Here is a 12,819-nt window from a genome sequence, read left to right as displayed (position 1 = left end):
TGGCACTGCAGGATTTGAGTCCCTGGCGGCGTAGTGTGTTACTGATGGTAGGCTTTGTTACTTTGGTCCCAGCTCTCTGCAGGTCATTCACTAGGTCCCCCTGTGTGGTTCTGGGATTTTTGCTCACCGTTCTTGTGATCATTTTGACCCCACGGGGTGAGATCTTGCGTGAAGCCCCAGATCGAGGGAGATTATCAGTGGTCTTGTATGTCTTCCATTTCCAAATAATTGCTCCCACAGTTGATTTCTTCAAACCAAGCTGCTTACCTATTGCAGATTCAGTCTTCCCAGCCTGGTGCAGGTCTACAATTTTGTTTCTGGTGTCCTTTGACAGCTCTTTGGTCTTGGCCATAATGGAGTTTGGAGTGTGACTGTTTGAGGTTGTGGACAGGTGTCTTTTATACTGATAACAAGTTCAAACAGGTGCCATTAATACAAGTAACGAGTGGAGGACAGAGGAGCCTCTTAAAGAAGAAGTTACAGGTCTGTGAGAGCCAGAAATCTTGCTTGTTTGTAGGTGACCAAATACTTATTTTCCACCATAATTTGCAAATAAATTCATTAAAAATCCTACAATGTGATTTTCTGGAGAAAAAAAATCTCAATTTGTCTGTCATAGTTGACGTGTACCTATGATGAAAATTACAGGCCTCTCTCATCTTTTTATGTGGGAGAACTTGCACAATTGGTGGCTGACTAAATACTTTTTTCCCCACTGTATAAGAGTCCCCTGAATCAGGGCGTGACAGTATCCCCCCCCAAAGGTGCGGACTCCGACCACACAACATAAACATAACAGGGTAGGGGCCGGGTGGGCATTCCGCCTCGGAGGCGGATCCGGCTCGGGGCGTGACAACCTCTCACTCTCCGCCTCCCTGTTGCGCCCCTGGTCTGGCTGGACCTCGCCGCGCTACTTCCCCTCTCCTTCCTCCCACGATACGCCAGGCCCTGTCTGGACCCTGGTGTGGGAGACCCCGAACCTGGAGAGGGGCTGATGTCATGGTCTGGACTGGAGCCCCTGACCAGAGCTGGACTGGGCACCGGTGGAGCGGACTGCTCTGGCTCCGGAGTGGAGCCGCTGACCGGAGCAGGACTGGACCCAGGTGGAGCGGACTGCTCTGGCTCCGGAGTGGCGCAGCTGACCGGAGCTGGATCAGGCACCGGTGGAGAGGACTGCTCTGGCTCCGGAGTGGAGCAGCTGACCTGAGCTGGATTAGGCACAAGTGGAGCGGACTGCTCTGGCTCCGGAGTGGAACAGCTGACCGGAACTAGATCAGGCACCGGTGGAGCGGACTGCTCTGACTCCGAACTGGAGCAGCTGACCGGAGCTGGATCAGGCACCGGTGGAGCGGACTGCTCTGGCTCCGGACTGGAGCTGCTGACTGGTGCCGGACCAGGCACCGGTGGAACGAGCACGGGCCGTGCCGGACTGGACACACTCACCACTGGTCTGGTGCGAGGAGCAGGAACAGGCCGGACCGGGCTGGTGACGTGCACCACTGGCTTGGTGCGAGGAGCAGGAACAGGCCGGGCCGGGCTGGGAACACGCACCACTGGTTTGGTGCGAGGAGCAGGAACAGGCCGGGCCGGGCTGGCGATGCGCACCACTGGCTTGGTACGAAGAGCAGGAACAGGCCGGTCCGGGCTGGGAACACGCACCACTGGTTTGGTGCGAGGAGCAGGAACAGGCCAGGCCGGGCTGGCGATGCGCACCACTGGCTTGGTGCGAAGAGCAGGAACAGGCCGGGCCGGGCTGGCGACGCGCACCACTGGTTTGGTGCGAGGAGCAGGAACAGGCCGGACCGGGCTGGCGACGCGCACCACTGGCTTGGTGCGAGGAGCAGGAACGGGCCGTACCGGACTGTGGAGGCGGACTGGAGGTCTGAAGCGGAGAGCTGGCACAACCCGTCCTGGCTGGATGCCTACTTCCGCACAGTATGTGTGAGGCATTAGCACAGGACGCACAGGGCTGTGCACGGGCACTGGCGATATAGTACGTAGAACCGGCGCAGGATATGCGGGACCGAGGAGGCGTACTGGAGACCAGGAGGGTTGAGCCCGGCACACCCCATCCTGGCTGGATGCCCATCTTCGCACGGCACGTACGTGGTGCTAGCACAGGACTGTGCCGGCACACTGGCGACACAGTACGTAGCTCCGCATAATACGGAGCCTGCCCAGTAACACGCTTCCTCGTGTACGGGGAGTTGGCTCTGCTCTAACACTAGGCTCCGCCAACCACCCTTTTAACCCCCCCAAAAAAATGTTCTTGGGGCTGTCTCTCGGGCTTCTTCCTCGACCGGCTTCCTCTGTGTTGCCGTTGCTCCTCTCCTGCCTGGGCATCTACCTTCGCCCATGGCCCTTTCCCCGCAAATATCTCCTCCCATGACCACCAATTGCCCAACTGTGACATGGCTACTCTCTCCGCCTGGGCACGCTGCTTGGTCCTCGTTTGGTGGGATCTTCTGTCACATTCGTTTACAGATGGGACGGACCAAGGTGCAGCGTGATATGCATACAGGTTTATTTAAACTTAATAAACACTCGACAAAACAATAAACTAAACGAAATGTGAAGTCCAAGGTAGACACAAACAACATACCTTTCACGGAACAAGATCCTACAACCCACTAGTGCCAAAAGGCTGCCTAAGTATTGGCCCCAATCAGAGACAACGAGCGACAGCTGCCTCTGATTGGGAACCACACCGGCCAACATAGAACTACACATCCTAGAAAACCCACAGAGAATATGCACAAACAAAGAATACACACACCCTGACTCAACATATAAGAGTCCCCTGAGTCAGGGCGTGACAGTCATACATGAAGGATCATTAGCTTATACACTAACTTTCACACATATAGATGGCCGGGCGGGGGGTGTGTGGAGCCAGACAGCAGGGGTTCAAACTGTAGAACCCAGTTCCTACATTGGAATATAAAATTTGATTTTATCAAACAAAACTACGCTACATTTTATTTCTGGGAGCCTTAGGATGACAAATCAGAGCAAGATTACTGAATGTAAGTACATTATTTACCTTCAGAGGTGAATGTATCAAATCAGTTGCCGTGATACGTTTTTTTGTTGTTGTGCACTCTCCTCAAACAATAGCATGGTATTTCTTTAATGTAATACCTACTGTAAATTGGACAGTGCAGTTAGATTAACAAGAATTTAAGCTGTCTGCCCATATAAGCCATAAGCGGCCTCCAACGTCATTTTAGAGAATTTGTTGGTATGTCCAACCGGCCTCAGAACCGCAGACCACGTGTAACCATGCCAGCCCAGGACCTCCACGTCTGGCTTCTTAACCTGCGAGATCTTCTGAGACATCCACCCGGACAGCTGACAAAACTGTGGGTTTACGTAACCAAAGAATTTCTGCACAAACTGTCAGAAACCATGTCAGAAACCGATGCTGGTCATCTTCACTATGGTCTTGACCTGAATGCAGTTCGACGTCATAACCGACTTCATTGGGCAAATGCTTACCTTCGTTGGCCACTGGCATGCTGGAGAAGTGTGCTCTTCACGGATGAATCCCGGTTTCAATTGTGCTGGGCAGATGGCCAACAGCGTGTATGGCATTGTGTGGGTGAGCAGTTTATTGATGTCAACGTTGTGAACAGGGTACCCCATGGTTGCGGTGGGGTTATGGTATGGGCAGGCATAAGCTACGGACAACAAACACGATTGCATTTTATTGATGGCAGTTTGAATGCACAGAGATACTGTGACTACATCCTGAGGCCTATTGTCGTGCCATTAATCCGCCGCCATCACCTCAAGTTTCAGCATGATAATGCACGGCCCCATGTCACAAGGATCTGTACACAATTCCTGTAAGCTGAAAATGTCCAAGTTCTTCCATGGCCTGCATACTAACCAGACATGTCACCCATTGAGCTTGTTGAGGATATTCTGGATCGACGTGTATGACAGCGTGATCCAGTTCCCACCAATATCCAGCAACTGAGTTTAATCATAATATTTGTTGTAATATTTGTTCTGTCTTTTCAGGTAGATTAAACTGAAATTGCAAACAACTTTATTTTTGAGATTATTTCATTTTCAATTAACCGAAAGTGAGAGGTTGTAATCTGAATAAAGGGGAAAAGGACATTATTGAACATAGGGTGAGAAATTTTTACTAATCTGCTAGAGAACCAGCTCGGATCTAATGCTTTTATGTTTAATAATTTCTGCCTTCCACATTCATATCATTATATAAATAGGCTTGTTAAATTTTTTCTGGTTTACCGTTCCAAATAAAATGGAATCTTTTTGGCTCATAATGTAAAGAGCAAGTCGCTAGGTGTAGTCAAGGCCATAAGCAAATAGGTAAACTGGGATATGACTAAAAAGTAAAAAATGAATAAAGAGTTGATTTTTTTTTACAAATATACAGGTATTTTCCTTTCCATGATAGCAAGATCTTATATATTTTTTTATAGCGTTCTATTAAAATGTATTGTTGTGAGATCATGTCTTTCTTTCGAGATATGAATACCAAGTATGTCCACTTCACCATCAGACCATTTTATTAGTTTACCAATAAACTGTAAAAAGTTGTATTTTTTTGTGATCCAAAATTTGGTTGTAATCCAGAGGTTAGAAAAATTATTTAGATCATCTATGAGGCTGTGGAGTGATCCAAATTGTGGATTTTAAAGAAAACATGAATCATCAGCGTACAATGATACCTTTGTTTTTGATCCCTGGATTTCTAGCCCCTTGATATTATGTTGACTTTAATAGCTAACTTTTCGATGGCCATAATAAATAGATATGCCAATAGTGAACAACCCTATTTTACTCCTCGACAGTTTAATCGTTTCTGAGAAGTAGCCATTATTTACTATTTTACAGCTAGTGTTACTATACATAATTGTAACCTATTGTGTAAGAGATTCTCAATCTCTATAAATTCCAGTCTTTTCAAAGTCAGCTATTAATACCAGGCCTGGTTTGCCAGATTTTTCATAGTGTTCTATTGTTTCCAATACTGATCTTATATTATCACCAATGTATCGTCCATGTAAAAAACCTGTCTGAGTTGGATCAATAATATCCCATAATACCTTTTTAATTATATGAGTAATGCATTTTGCTTGAATTTTTGCATCATAACACTGAAGTGTAAGAGACCTCCAATTTTTTCAACGGACTGGATCTTTATACTTACCACTTTGGTACTGTTTCAGTAATAATGAAATCAAACCTTCTTGTTGAGTATCTGATAATCTACTATTTTTATAGGAGTGGTTAAAACATTCTAATAACAGTCCTCTGAGTGCATCAAAATTAATTATTTGTTCTCTTTTTAAGCTTTATAAATAATTAATTGAATCTTGCTTATTGACAATGTTTGGCATGTCCATGCTCAGCCATAATGCAATTTACGGTAGGCTTAGCCCCTATATGAGTGTGAATGCTATTGAAGCCATGCAATTACTTAGAACAAAGTGGACTGCAAATGGGTTCAAGTTAACAAATTTAGCAAAGATAAGTCTACATTTTGTTATTTCGTTTCTGTAAGCCAACTATAACGGACTAACATTGGAATTGGAGTTGATTACAAGGCAATTCATAAAACACCGTGAATACACAACTTGAAGCGACCACATATTTCGCCATGGAGCACGTTTTGATTGGCCAGTGAGGGGCCAAGCCTCGACACACCCACAACTTGTTTATTCATCAAAACCCATCCATTTCACGACAACGGCAGCAAGTGTACCAATATTTGTGATAGTGAAAATAGCTAAAATATTTGGATAAAATGTAGATTTTGTCACTGATCTACACATATTACCCCATAATGTTAAAGAGGAATTATGCTTTTCAAAAGTTTTACAAATTAATTAAAAATGAAAAGCTGAAATGAAGTATTCAACTCTTTGTTATAGCAAGCCTAAATAAGTTACACATTTGCTAAAATATGCTAAACAAGTCACAAAATAAGTTGCATGGACTCACTAATAGTGTTTATACTGATTTTTTAAATGACTACCTCATCTCTGTACCCCACACATACAATTATCGGTCCCTCAGTCGAGCAGTGAATTTCAAAGACAGATTCAATCACAAAGGGAGGTTTTCCAAAGCCTCGCAAAGAAAGGCACCTAACCGGATGGACATCATGAAAATGATCGGAGAAGTTGAGAGTAGAAGAAGTTCAGGAGCAATAAAAAATAAAATAAATAAAAATATATATAATAGAATGATTGTAAAATTAACTCTGTCCATAAGGTGTAGATAGTAAGTATAAACCGGAAGTAGAGGCCTGGGCATTGTTGTTCACTAATTTACTCCAAGTAGGGAAAGGATGGTGGGGTTGAAAAGTAATAAAGGGGAGTATATATATAAAAAATATATTTAAAAAAAAAACATGGGGGATTGGAAGTGATGCAGACAATTACATTGATATAAGATACAATCTATCTGCAATATTAAGCTGATCCATTCCCCACAATAAAAAAAAAAGAAAAAAAAAAGAAGATAAAAAAAAAAGAAAAAAGAAAGGCACCTATTGGTAGATGGGTACAATGAAAAAAGCAGACATTGAATATCCCTTTGAGCATGGTGAAGTTATTAATTACACTTTGGATGGTGTATCAATACACCCAGTCACTACAAAGATACAGGCGTCCTTCTTAACTCAGTTGCCGAATAGGGATTCCACCATGAGGCCAATGGTGACTTTAAAACAGTAACATCGTTTATTGCCTGTGATAGGAGAAAACTGAGGATGAATCATCAACATTGTAGTTACTCCACAAACTAACCTAATTGACAGAGTGAAAAGAAGGAAGCCTGTACAGAACAAAAATATTCCAAAACATGCATCCTGTTTGCAATAAGACACCAAAGTAGTACTGCAAAAAATGTGGCAAAGCAATTAACTTTTAGTCCTGAATACAAAGTCATTTTGGGGGCAAATCCAATGCAACACATTTCTGAGTACAACTCTCCATATTTTCAAGCATAGTGGTGGCTGCATCATGTTATGGGTGTGCTTTTAATCATTAAGGACTGGGGAGGTTTTCAGGATAGAAAATAAACAGAATAGAGCTAAGCACATGTAAAATCCTAGAGGAAAACCTGGTTCAGTCTGCTTTCCACCAGACACTGGGAGATGAATTCACCTTTCAGCAGGACAATAACCTAAAACACAAGGCCAAATTTCAAACCAAATCAAATCTAATTGTATTGACCACATGTGCCGAATACAACAGGTGCAGACATTACAGTGAAATGCTTACTTAAAGCCCTTAACCAACAGTGCATTTATTTTTTAATAAAAAAGTAAAATAAAACAACAACAAAAAAGTGTTGAGAAAAAAAGAGCAGAAGTAAAATAAAATAACAGTAGGAAGGCTATATATACAGGGGGGTACCAGTGCAGAGTCAATGTGCGGGGGCACCGGCTAGTTGAGGTAGTTGAAGTAATATGTACATGTGGGTAGAGTTAAAGTGACTATGCATAAATAATTAACAGAGTAGCAGCAGCGTAAAAAGATGGGGTGGGGGGTGGGTGGGGGGGCAGTGCAAATAGTCCGGGTAGCCATGATTAGCTGTTCAGGAGTCTTATGGCTTGGGGGTAGAAGCTGTTGAGAAGTCTTTTGGACCTAGACTTGGCACTCCTGTACTGCTTCCCATGCGGTAGCAGAGAGAACAGTCTATGACTAGGGTGGCTGTAGTCTTTGACAATTTTGAGGGCCTTCCTCTGACACTGCCTGGTATAGAGGTCCTGGATGGCAGGAAGCTTGGCCCCAGTGATGTACTGGGCCGTACGCACTATCCTCTGTAGTGCCTTGCGGTCGGAGGCCGAGCAGTTGCCATACCAGGCGGTGATGCAACCAGTCAGGATGCTCTCGATGGTGCAGCTGTATAATTTTTTGAGGATCTGAGGACCCATGCCAAATCTTTTCAGTCTCCTGAGGGGGAATAGGCTTTGTCGTGCCCTCTTCACGACTGTCTTGGTGTGTTTGGACCATGATAGTTTGTTGGTGATGTGGACACCAAGGAACTTGAAGCACTCAACCTGTTCCACTACAGCCCCGTCGATGAGAATGGGGGCGTGCTCAGTCCTCTTTTTTTTCCTGTAGTCCACAATTATCTCCTTTGTCTTGGTCACGTTGAGGGAGAGGTTGTTATCCTGGCACCACACGGCCAGGTATCTGACCTCCTCTCTATAGGCTGTCTCATCGTTGTCGGTGATCAAATATACACTGGAGTTGCTTACCAAGAAGACAGTGAATGTTCCTGAGTGGCTGAGTTACAGTTTCTACTTGACAAGACGTGCTTCTACAAAGCATTCACTCAGGGGTGTGAATACTTATGTAAATGAGATATTTCTGTATTTCATGTTAAATAAATTAGCACCAAAACAATTTTAATTGGGTGAGGAAAAAAAAATATATTTAATCAATTTTGAATTTAGGCTGTAACACAACAAAATGTGGAATAAATCAAGGGGTATGACTACTTTCTGAAGGCACTGTATGTTTTGTGGTCCTCCCACTACCACTCGGGAAACCATGCAGTTTTATAGGTGACAGATTAAATAAATGATAATGAACTTCACAGGGTGGTGAAAGTTATGAGCTTGATGCTCCTTTCCAATAAATATTGAGGGTCTTATTCTTGTGACATGATGATCGATGCTTGGCTGCCATTTGACAAATATAAATAATATAGCTCTTATCCATAATAATCCCATAATCTACTGTAATCTACTGCACTGCATCTGCGAGCTGTTGAGCTGTTGGCTCGAGCGCACATGCCATGGCCAGAGTGGGCACATTGGCTATATAACCCAACAGAGTTTGTGACAAACCATCAGTAGAGTTGAAAATTAGATGGAAACCCATTTAACTTTCATTCGGTACATAGGAATTTAACCGCAAATTTTATTTTTATGTGCACAACGTCATCACTCACATACTTTTATCAGCAATAAATCAGTTTGATGGCAAAATGCTAATTTAATTTTATGCAGATTTTAGAATATTCTCATGAAATTCTGTCGCAAAGTGTATGGAAAACTAGCTATAGATACTTCTCTGTACAGCTCAGCAGTATACCAACATGCACACAAGTCCTGTCTGTTTGGTGTAAGTGCCGAACTAGACAGATTGTGCCTGGCCTTGCATGCTACAAGCCTTTTGTGTCGGGTCCCGGCGGACCTCATTCTCGTGACAGCAACTGTGTTCAGGTGCCGGACCCCCCGTCAAGCGCCCAGCTGGCAGGTTAAGTGCTTCAGCACAGCGCCATGGGGATGGAAGACAGACGGATGGGTGCATGGGCAGGGGGGTATTCTTCTACCAAGATGCACCATGTTCCGACTACTTCTCAGCATGCTGAGAACTGCATTTTAGATCTACCACAACAAAACAAAACATAACTCCAGTTAGTGTATCACAATCAAACCCCCCACATTTTCCCCCACCCTCTCTGTCTCTGTCGCTCTACTTCTCCTCTTCCTTCCTCAGACTGTTTGACAAATAACCGTAGTGATAGACACTGCTGACAATCTCTTGATTGTTTGAAGTGTAGATGTCCAAATGCAAATGTTTTAATGAGATAGGCCTATCTCCCATTGAGCTCAGTGTCCTTGATTTGTTGACCTATCCTTAAAGGATTTTCTGTTTATCAGCACAAAATAAGACTAGAGGCCTGTGTGTGTTTGGACCATTCAATCAAATCAATTAAAAAAGCCATTGTCTCTAGCTATTGTTTTATGCTGCTGTGGCTAAGTATGTTGTATAGACATAATGGGTCCATACTTGTGAACATTAGAAAAAGTTTTAATGTAAACTCTGTCTCCAAATTTGTTCAGACAACTCAAATATTTGATGTAGTTGCACGTGAAGGACACTAATGGTTAGCTTTTCCCATCAGATGACCTAGTACACTTATCCCTATGCTAACAACGCCAGCTGGACATTATTATTTCCTGTAACAAATTCTATATCAGCCAATTTGAAATGTTGACGTAGTTGTACATGATAGAAACGTTTTGTATGAGAGCATCCTTCACAGAAGTCGAACGTCACCATCTCCTAATCACACTTGCTGAAACTGGATGAATAGTTTGGGGTCAATGCAAGTAGTCCGGGTAGTCATTTGATTAGCTATTCAGCAGTCTTATGGCTTAGGGGTAGAAGCTGTTAAGAAGCCTTTTGGACCTAGACGTGGTGCTACGGTACCGTTTGCCGTGTGGTAGCAGAGAGAACAGTCTATGACTAGGGTGGCTGGAGTCTTTGGCAATTTTTAGGGCATTCCTCTGACACCGACTGGTATAGAGGTCCTGGATGGCAGGAAGCTTGGCCCCAGTGATGTACTGGGCCGTACGCACTACCCTCTGTAGCGTCTTGAGGTCGGAGGCCGAGCAGTTGCCACACCAGGCGGTGATGGAACCGGTCAGGATGCTCTCGATGGTGCAGCTGTATAACTTTTTGAGGATCTGAGGACCCATTCCAAATATTTTCAGTCTCCTGAGGGGTAACAGGCGTTGTCGTGCCCTCTTCACAACTGTCTTGGTGTGTTTGGACCATGATAGTTTGTTGGTGATGTGGACACCAAGGAACTTGATGCTCTCAACCTGCTCCACTGCAGACCCGTCAATGAGAATGGGGGCGTGCTCGGCCCTCCTTTTTCTGTAGTCCACGATCATCTCATAGGATGCCACCTTTCCAACAAGTCAATTCCTCAAATGTCTGCCCTGCTAGAGCTTCCCCAGTCAACTGTAAGTGCTGTTATTGTGAAGTGGAAACCTCTAGGAGCAACAACGACTCAGCCGCAAAGAGGTAGGCCACAGAAGCTCAAAGAACGGGACCGCAGAGTGCTGAAGCACACTCACTACCAAGTTCCAAACTGCCTCTGGAAGCAACGTCAGCACAAGAACTGTTCGTTGGGAGCTTCATGAAATTGGTTTCCATAGCCTAAGATCACAATGCACAATGCCAAGTGTCGGCTGGAGTGGTTTAAAGCTCGCCGCCATTGTACTCTGGAACAGTGGAAAGGCGTTATCTGGAGTGATGAATCATGCTTCACCATCTGGCAGTCCGACGGATGAATCTGGATTTGGCGGATGCCAGGAGAATGCTATCTGCCCGAATCCATAGTGCCAACTGTAAAGTTTGGTGGATGTTTTTCATGGTTCGGGCTAGGCCTCTTAGTACCAATGAAGGGAAATCTTAATGCTAAAACATACAATGACATTCTAGATAATTTGCTTGTTCCAACTTTATGGCAACAGTTTGGGGAAGGCCATTTCCTGTTTCAGCAAAGCGAGGTCCATACAGAAATAGTTTTTCGAGATTGGTGTGAAAGAACTTGACTGGCCTGCACAGAGCACTAACCTCAACCCCATTGAACACCTTTGAGATGAATTGGAATGCAGACTGCAAGCCAGGCCGAATCACCCAACATCAGTGCCCGACCTCACTAATACTCGTGGCTGAATTGTGGCAAGTCCCCGCAGCAATGTTCCAACAGCTAGTGGAAAACCTTCCCAAAAGAGAGGAGGCTGTTATATGAGCAAAGGGGGGACCAACTCCATATTAATGCCCATAATTTTTTACGAGATGTGTAGTGTATATTACATATAATATGTGAAGGCTACACTTACATGTACCACATTTTATATGCATTATTAGAATCATTCACTTCGTCCATATACGTTATTTGAATGGAGCATCGAGGACCAGCAGTGATTAGTGTTTTCCTTAAGAAAAAAGCTCAATGCGAGGAGGCCTCGAACCCACGGTTACTGTACCACGCAGATTCACAGTTAACTGTTTTATTGGTGTATTCCACCTAGCAGCTATTTGACAAGACCATAAGGCTCTTTAACTTTTTTTTAATGATAAACATAAATGTTTTATATACCTCCCTTATCTTTTTTCTGTAAAAGCACATGAATTTGAGTCGAATGGATTAGCAAAAATGTGGGATTTTGTCATATGCGAAAATTTACATTTATAATTATTTTCCAACTTTAGTAGCTAGTAGCCTAGTCAAGGATGCATCATGCAATATTGGCACAGTACACTTAAAGTAAACCTTGAATTTGGAGGTTTAATATATCCCTCTGGTGGCCGAGTTGACCTATTTTAAGAAATGCAATTCGTTGGTGGATATAAAGTCTAAGATCTTTGATAGGCTGATGCGGAATTTGTTACAGGAAATAATCACTGCCAGTTGGTCAGGATAGCATATTGCTAAATATGACAGATGATCTAATGGGAACAGCTAACATTTAGTGTTCTATCACGTGGAACTACGTCAACGATTTTAATTGGTTGATGATGATTTTGAGACAAAAAAAGTTACCTTTTTCAAATGTTTGCAAGTATGGACTAAATTAGTTATTTTTTTCCCAATAGGAATATTCTTGAAGCCAGATTTGACTTTGTAAAATGGCATGGCCACACTTGCTGAAGATTACACTTTTGCAACGGTATTACAGTGCAACAAAATAAAAATAAAAGTGAGAAAAAAAACAGCGTATAGTTATAGTTAGGGAGTGTCTTTGCGGAAGTCATCTTCCTTCATATTTGGTATTCTGTTCACGATTTACTTGTCCCTGTCATAGGGAGCCAAGGTTACACTGAGTATAGCATTATGGATGTTCCGCCTTGTGCAGGTCCCCTTACACACCTGTAAATATGCAACACACACACATATCCAAACTTAAACAGCAGAGGGAACAAAATGCAACACTGGCATTAATTATTCAGCATCCCATTTATGGATAAAGGAATAATGAAAAAGTCCCAAATGTAGCTCAAATCTTTAGGTTTT

This window comes from Coregonus lavaretus (genome assembly GCF_964263955.1).
Source record: "Coregonus lavaretus genome assembly, chromosome: 34".
NCBI lineage: Eukaryota > Metazoa > Chordata > Actinopteri > Salmoniformes > Salmonidae > Coregonus > Coregonus lavaretus.
This window is presented reverse-complemented; position numbering follows the sequence as displayed.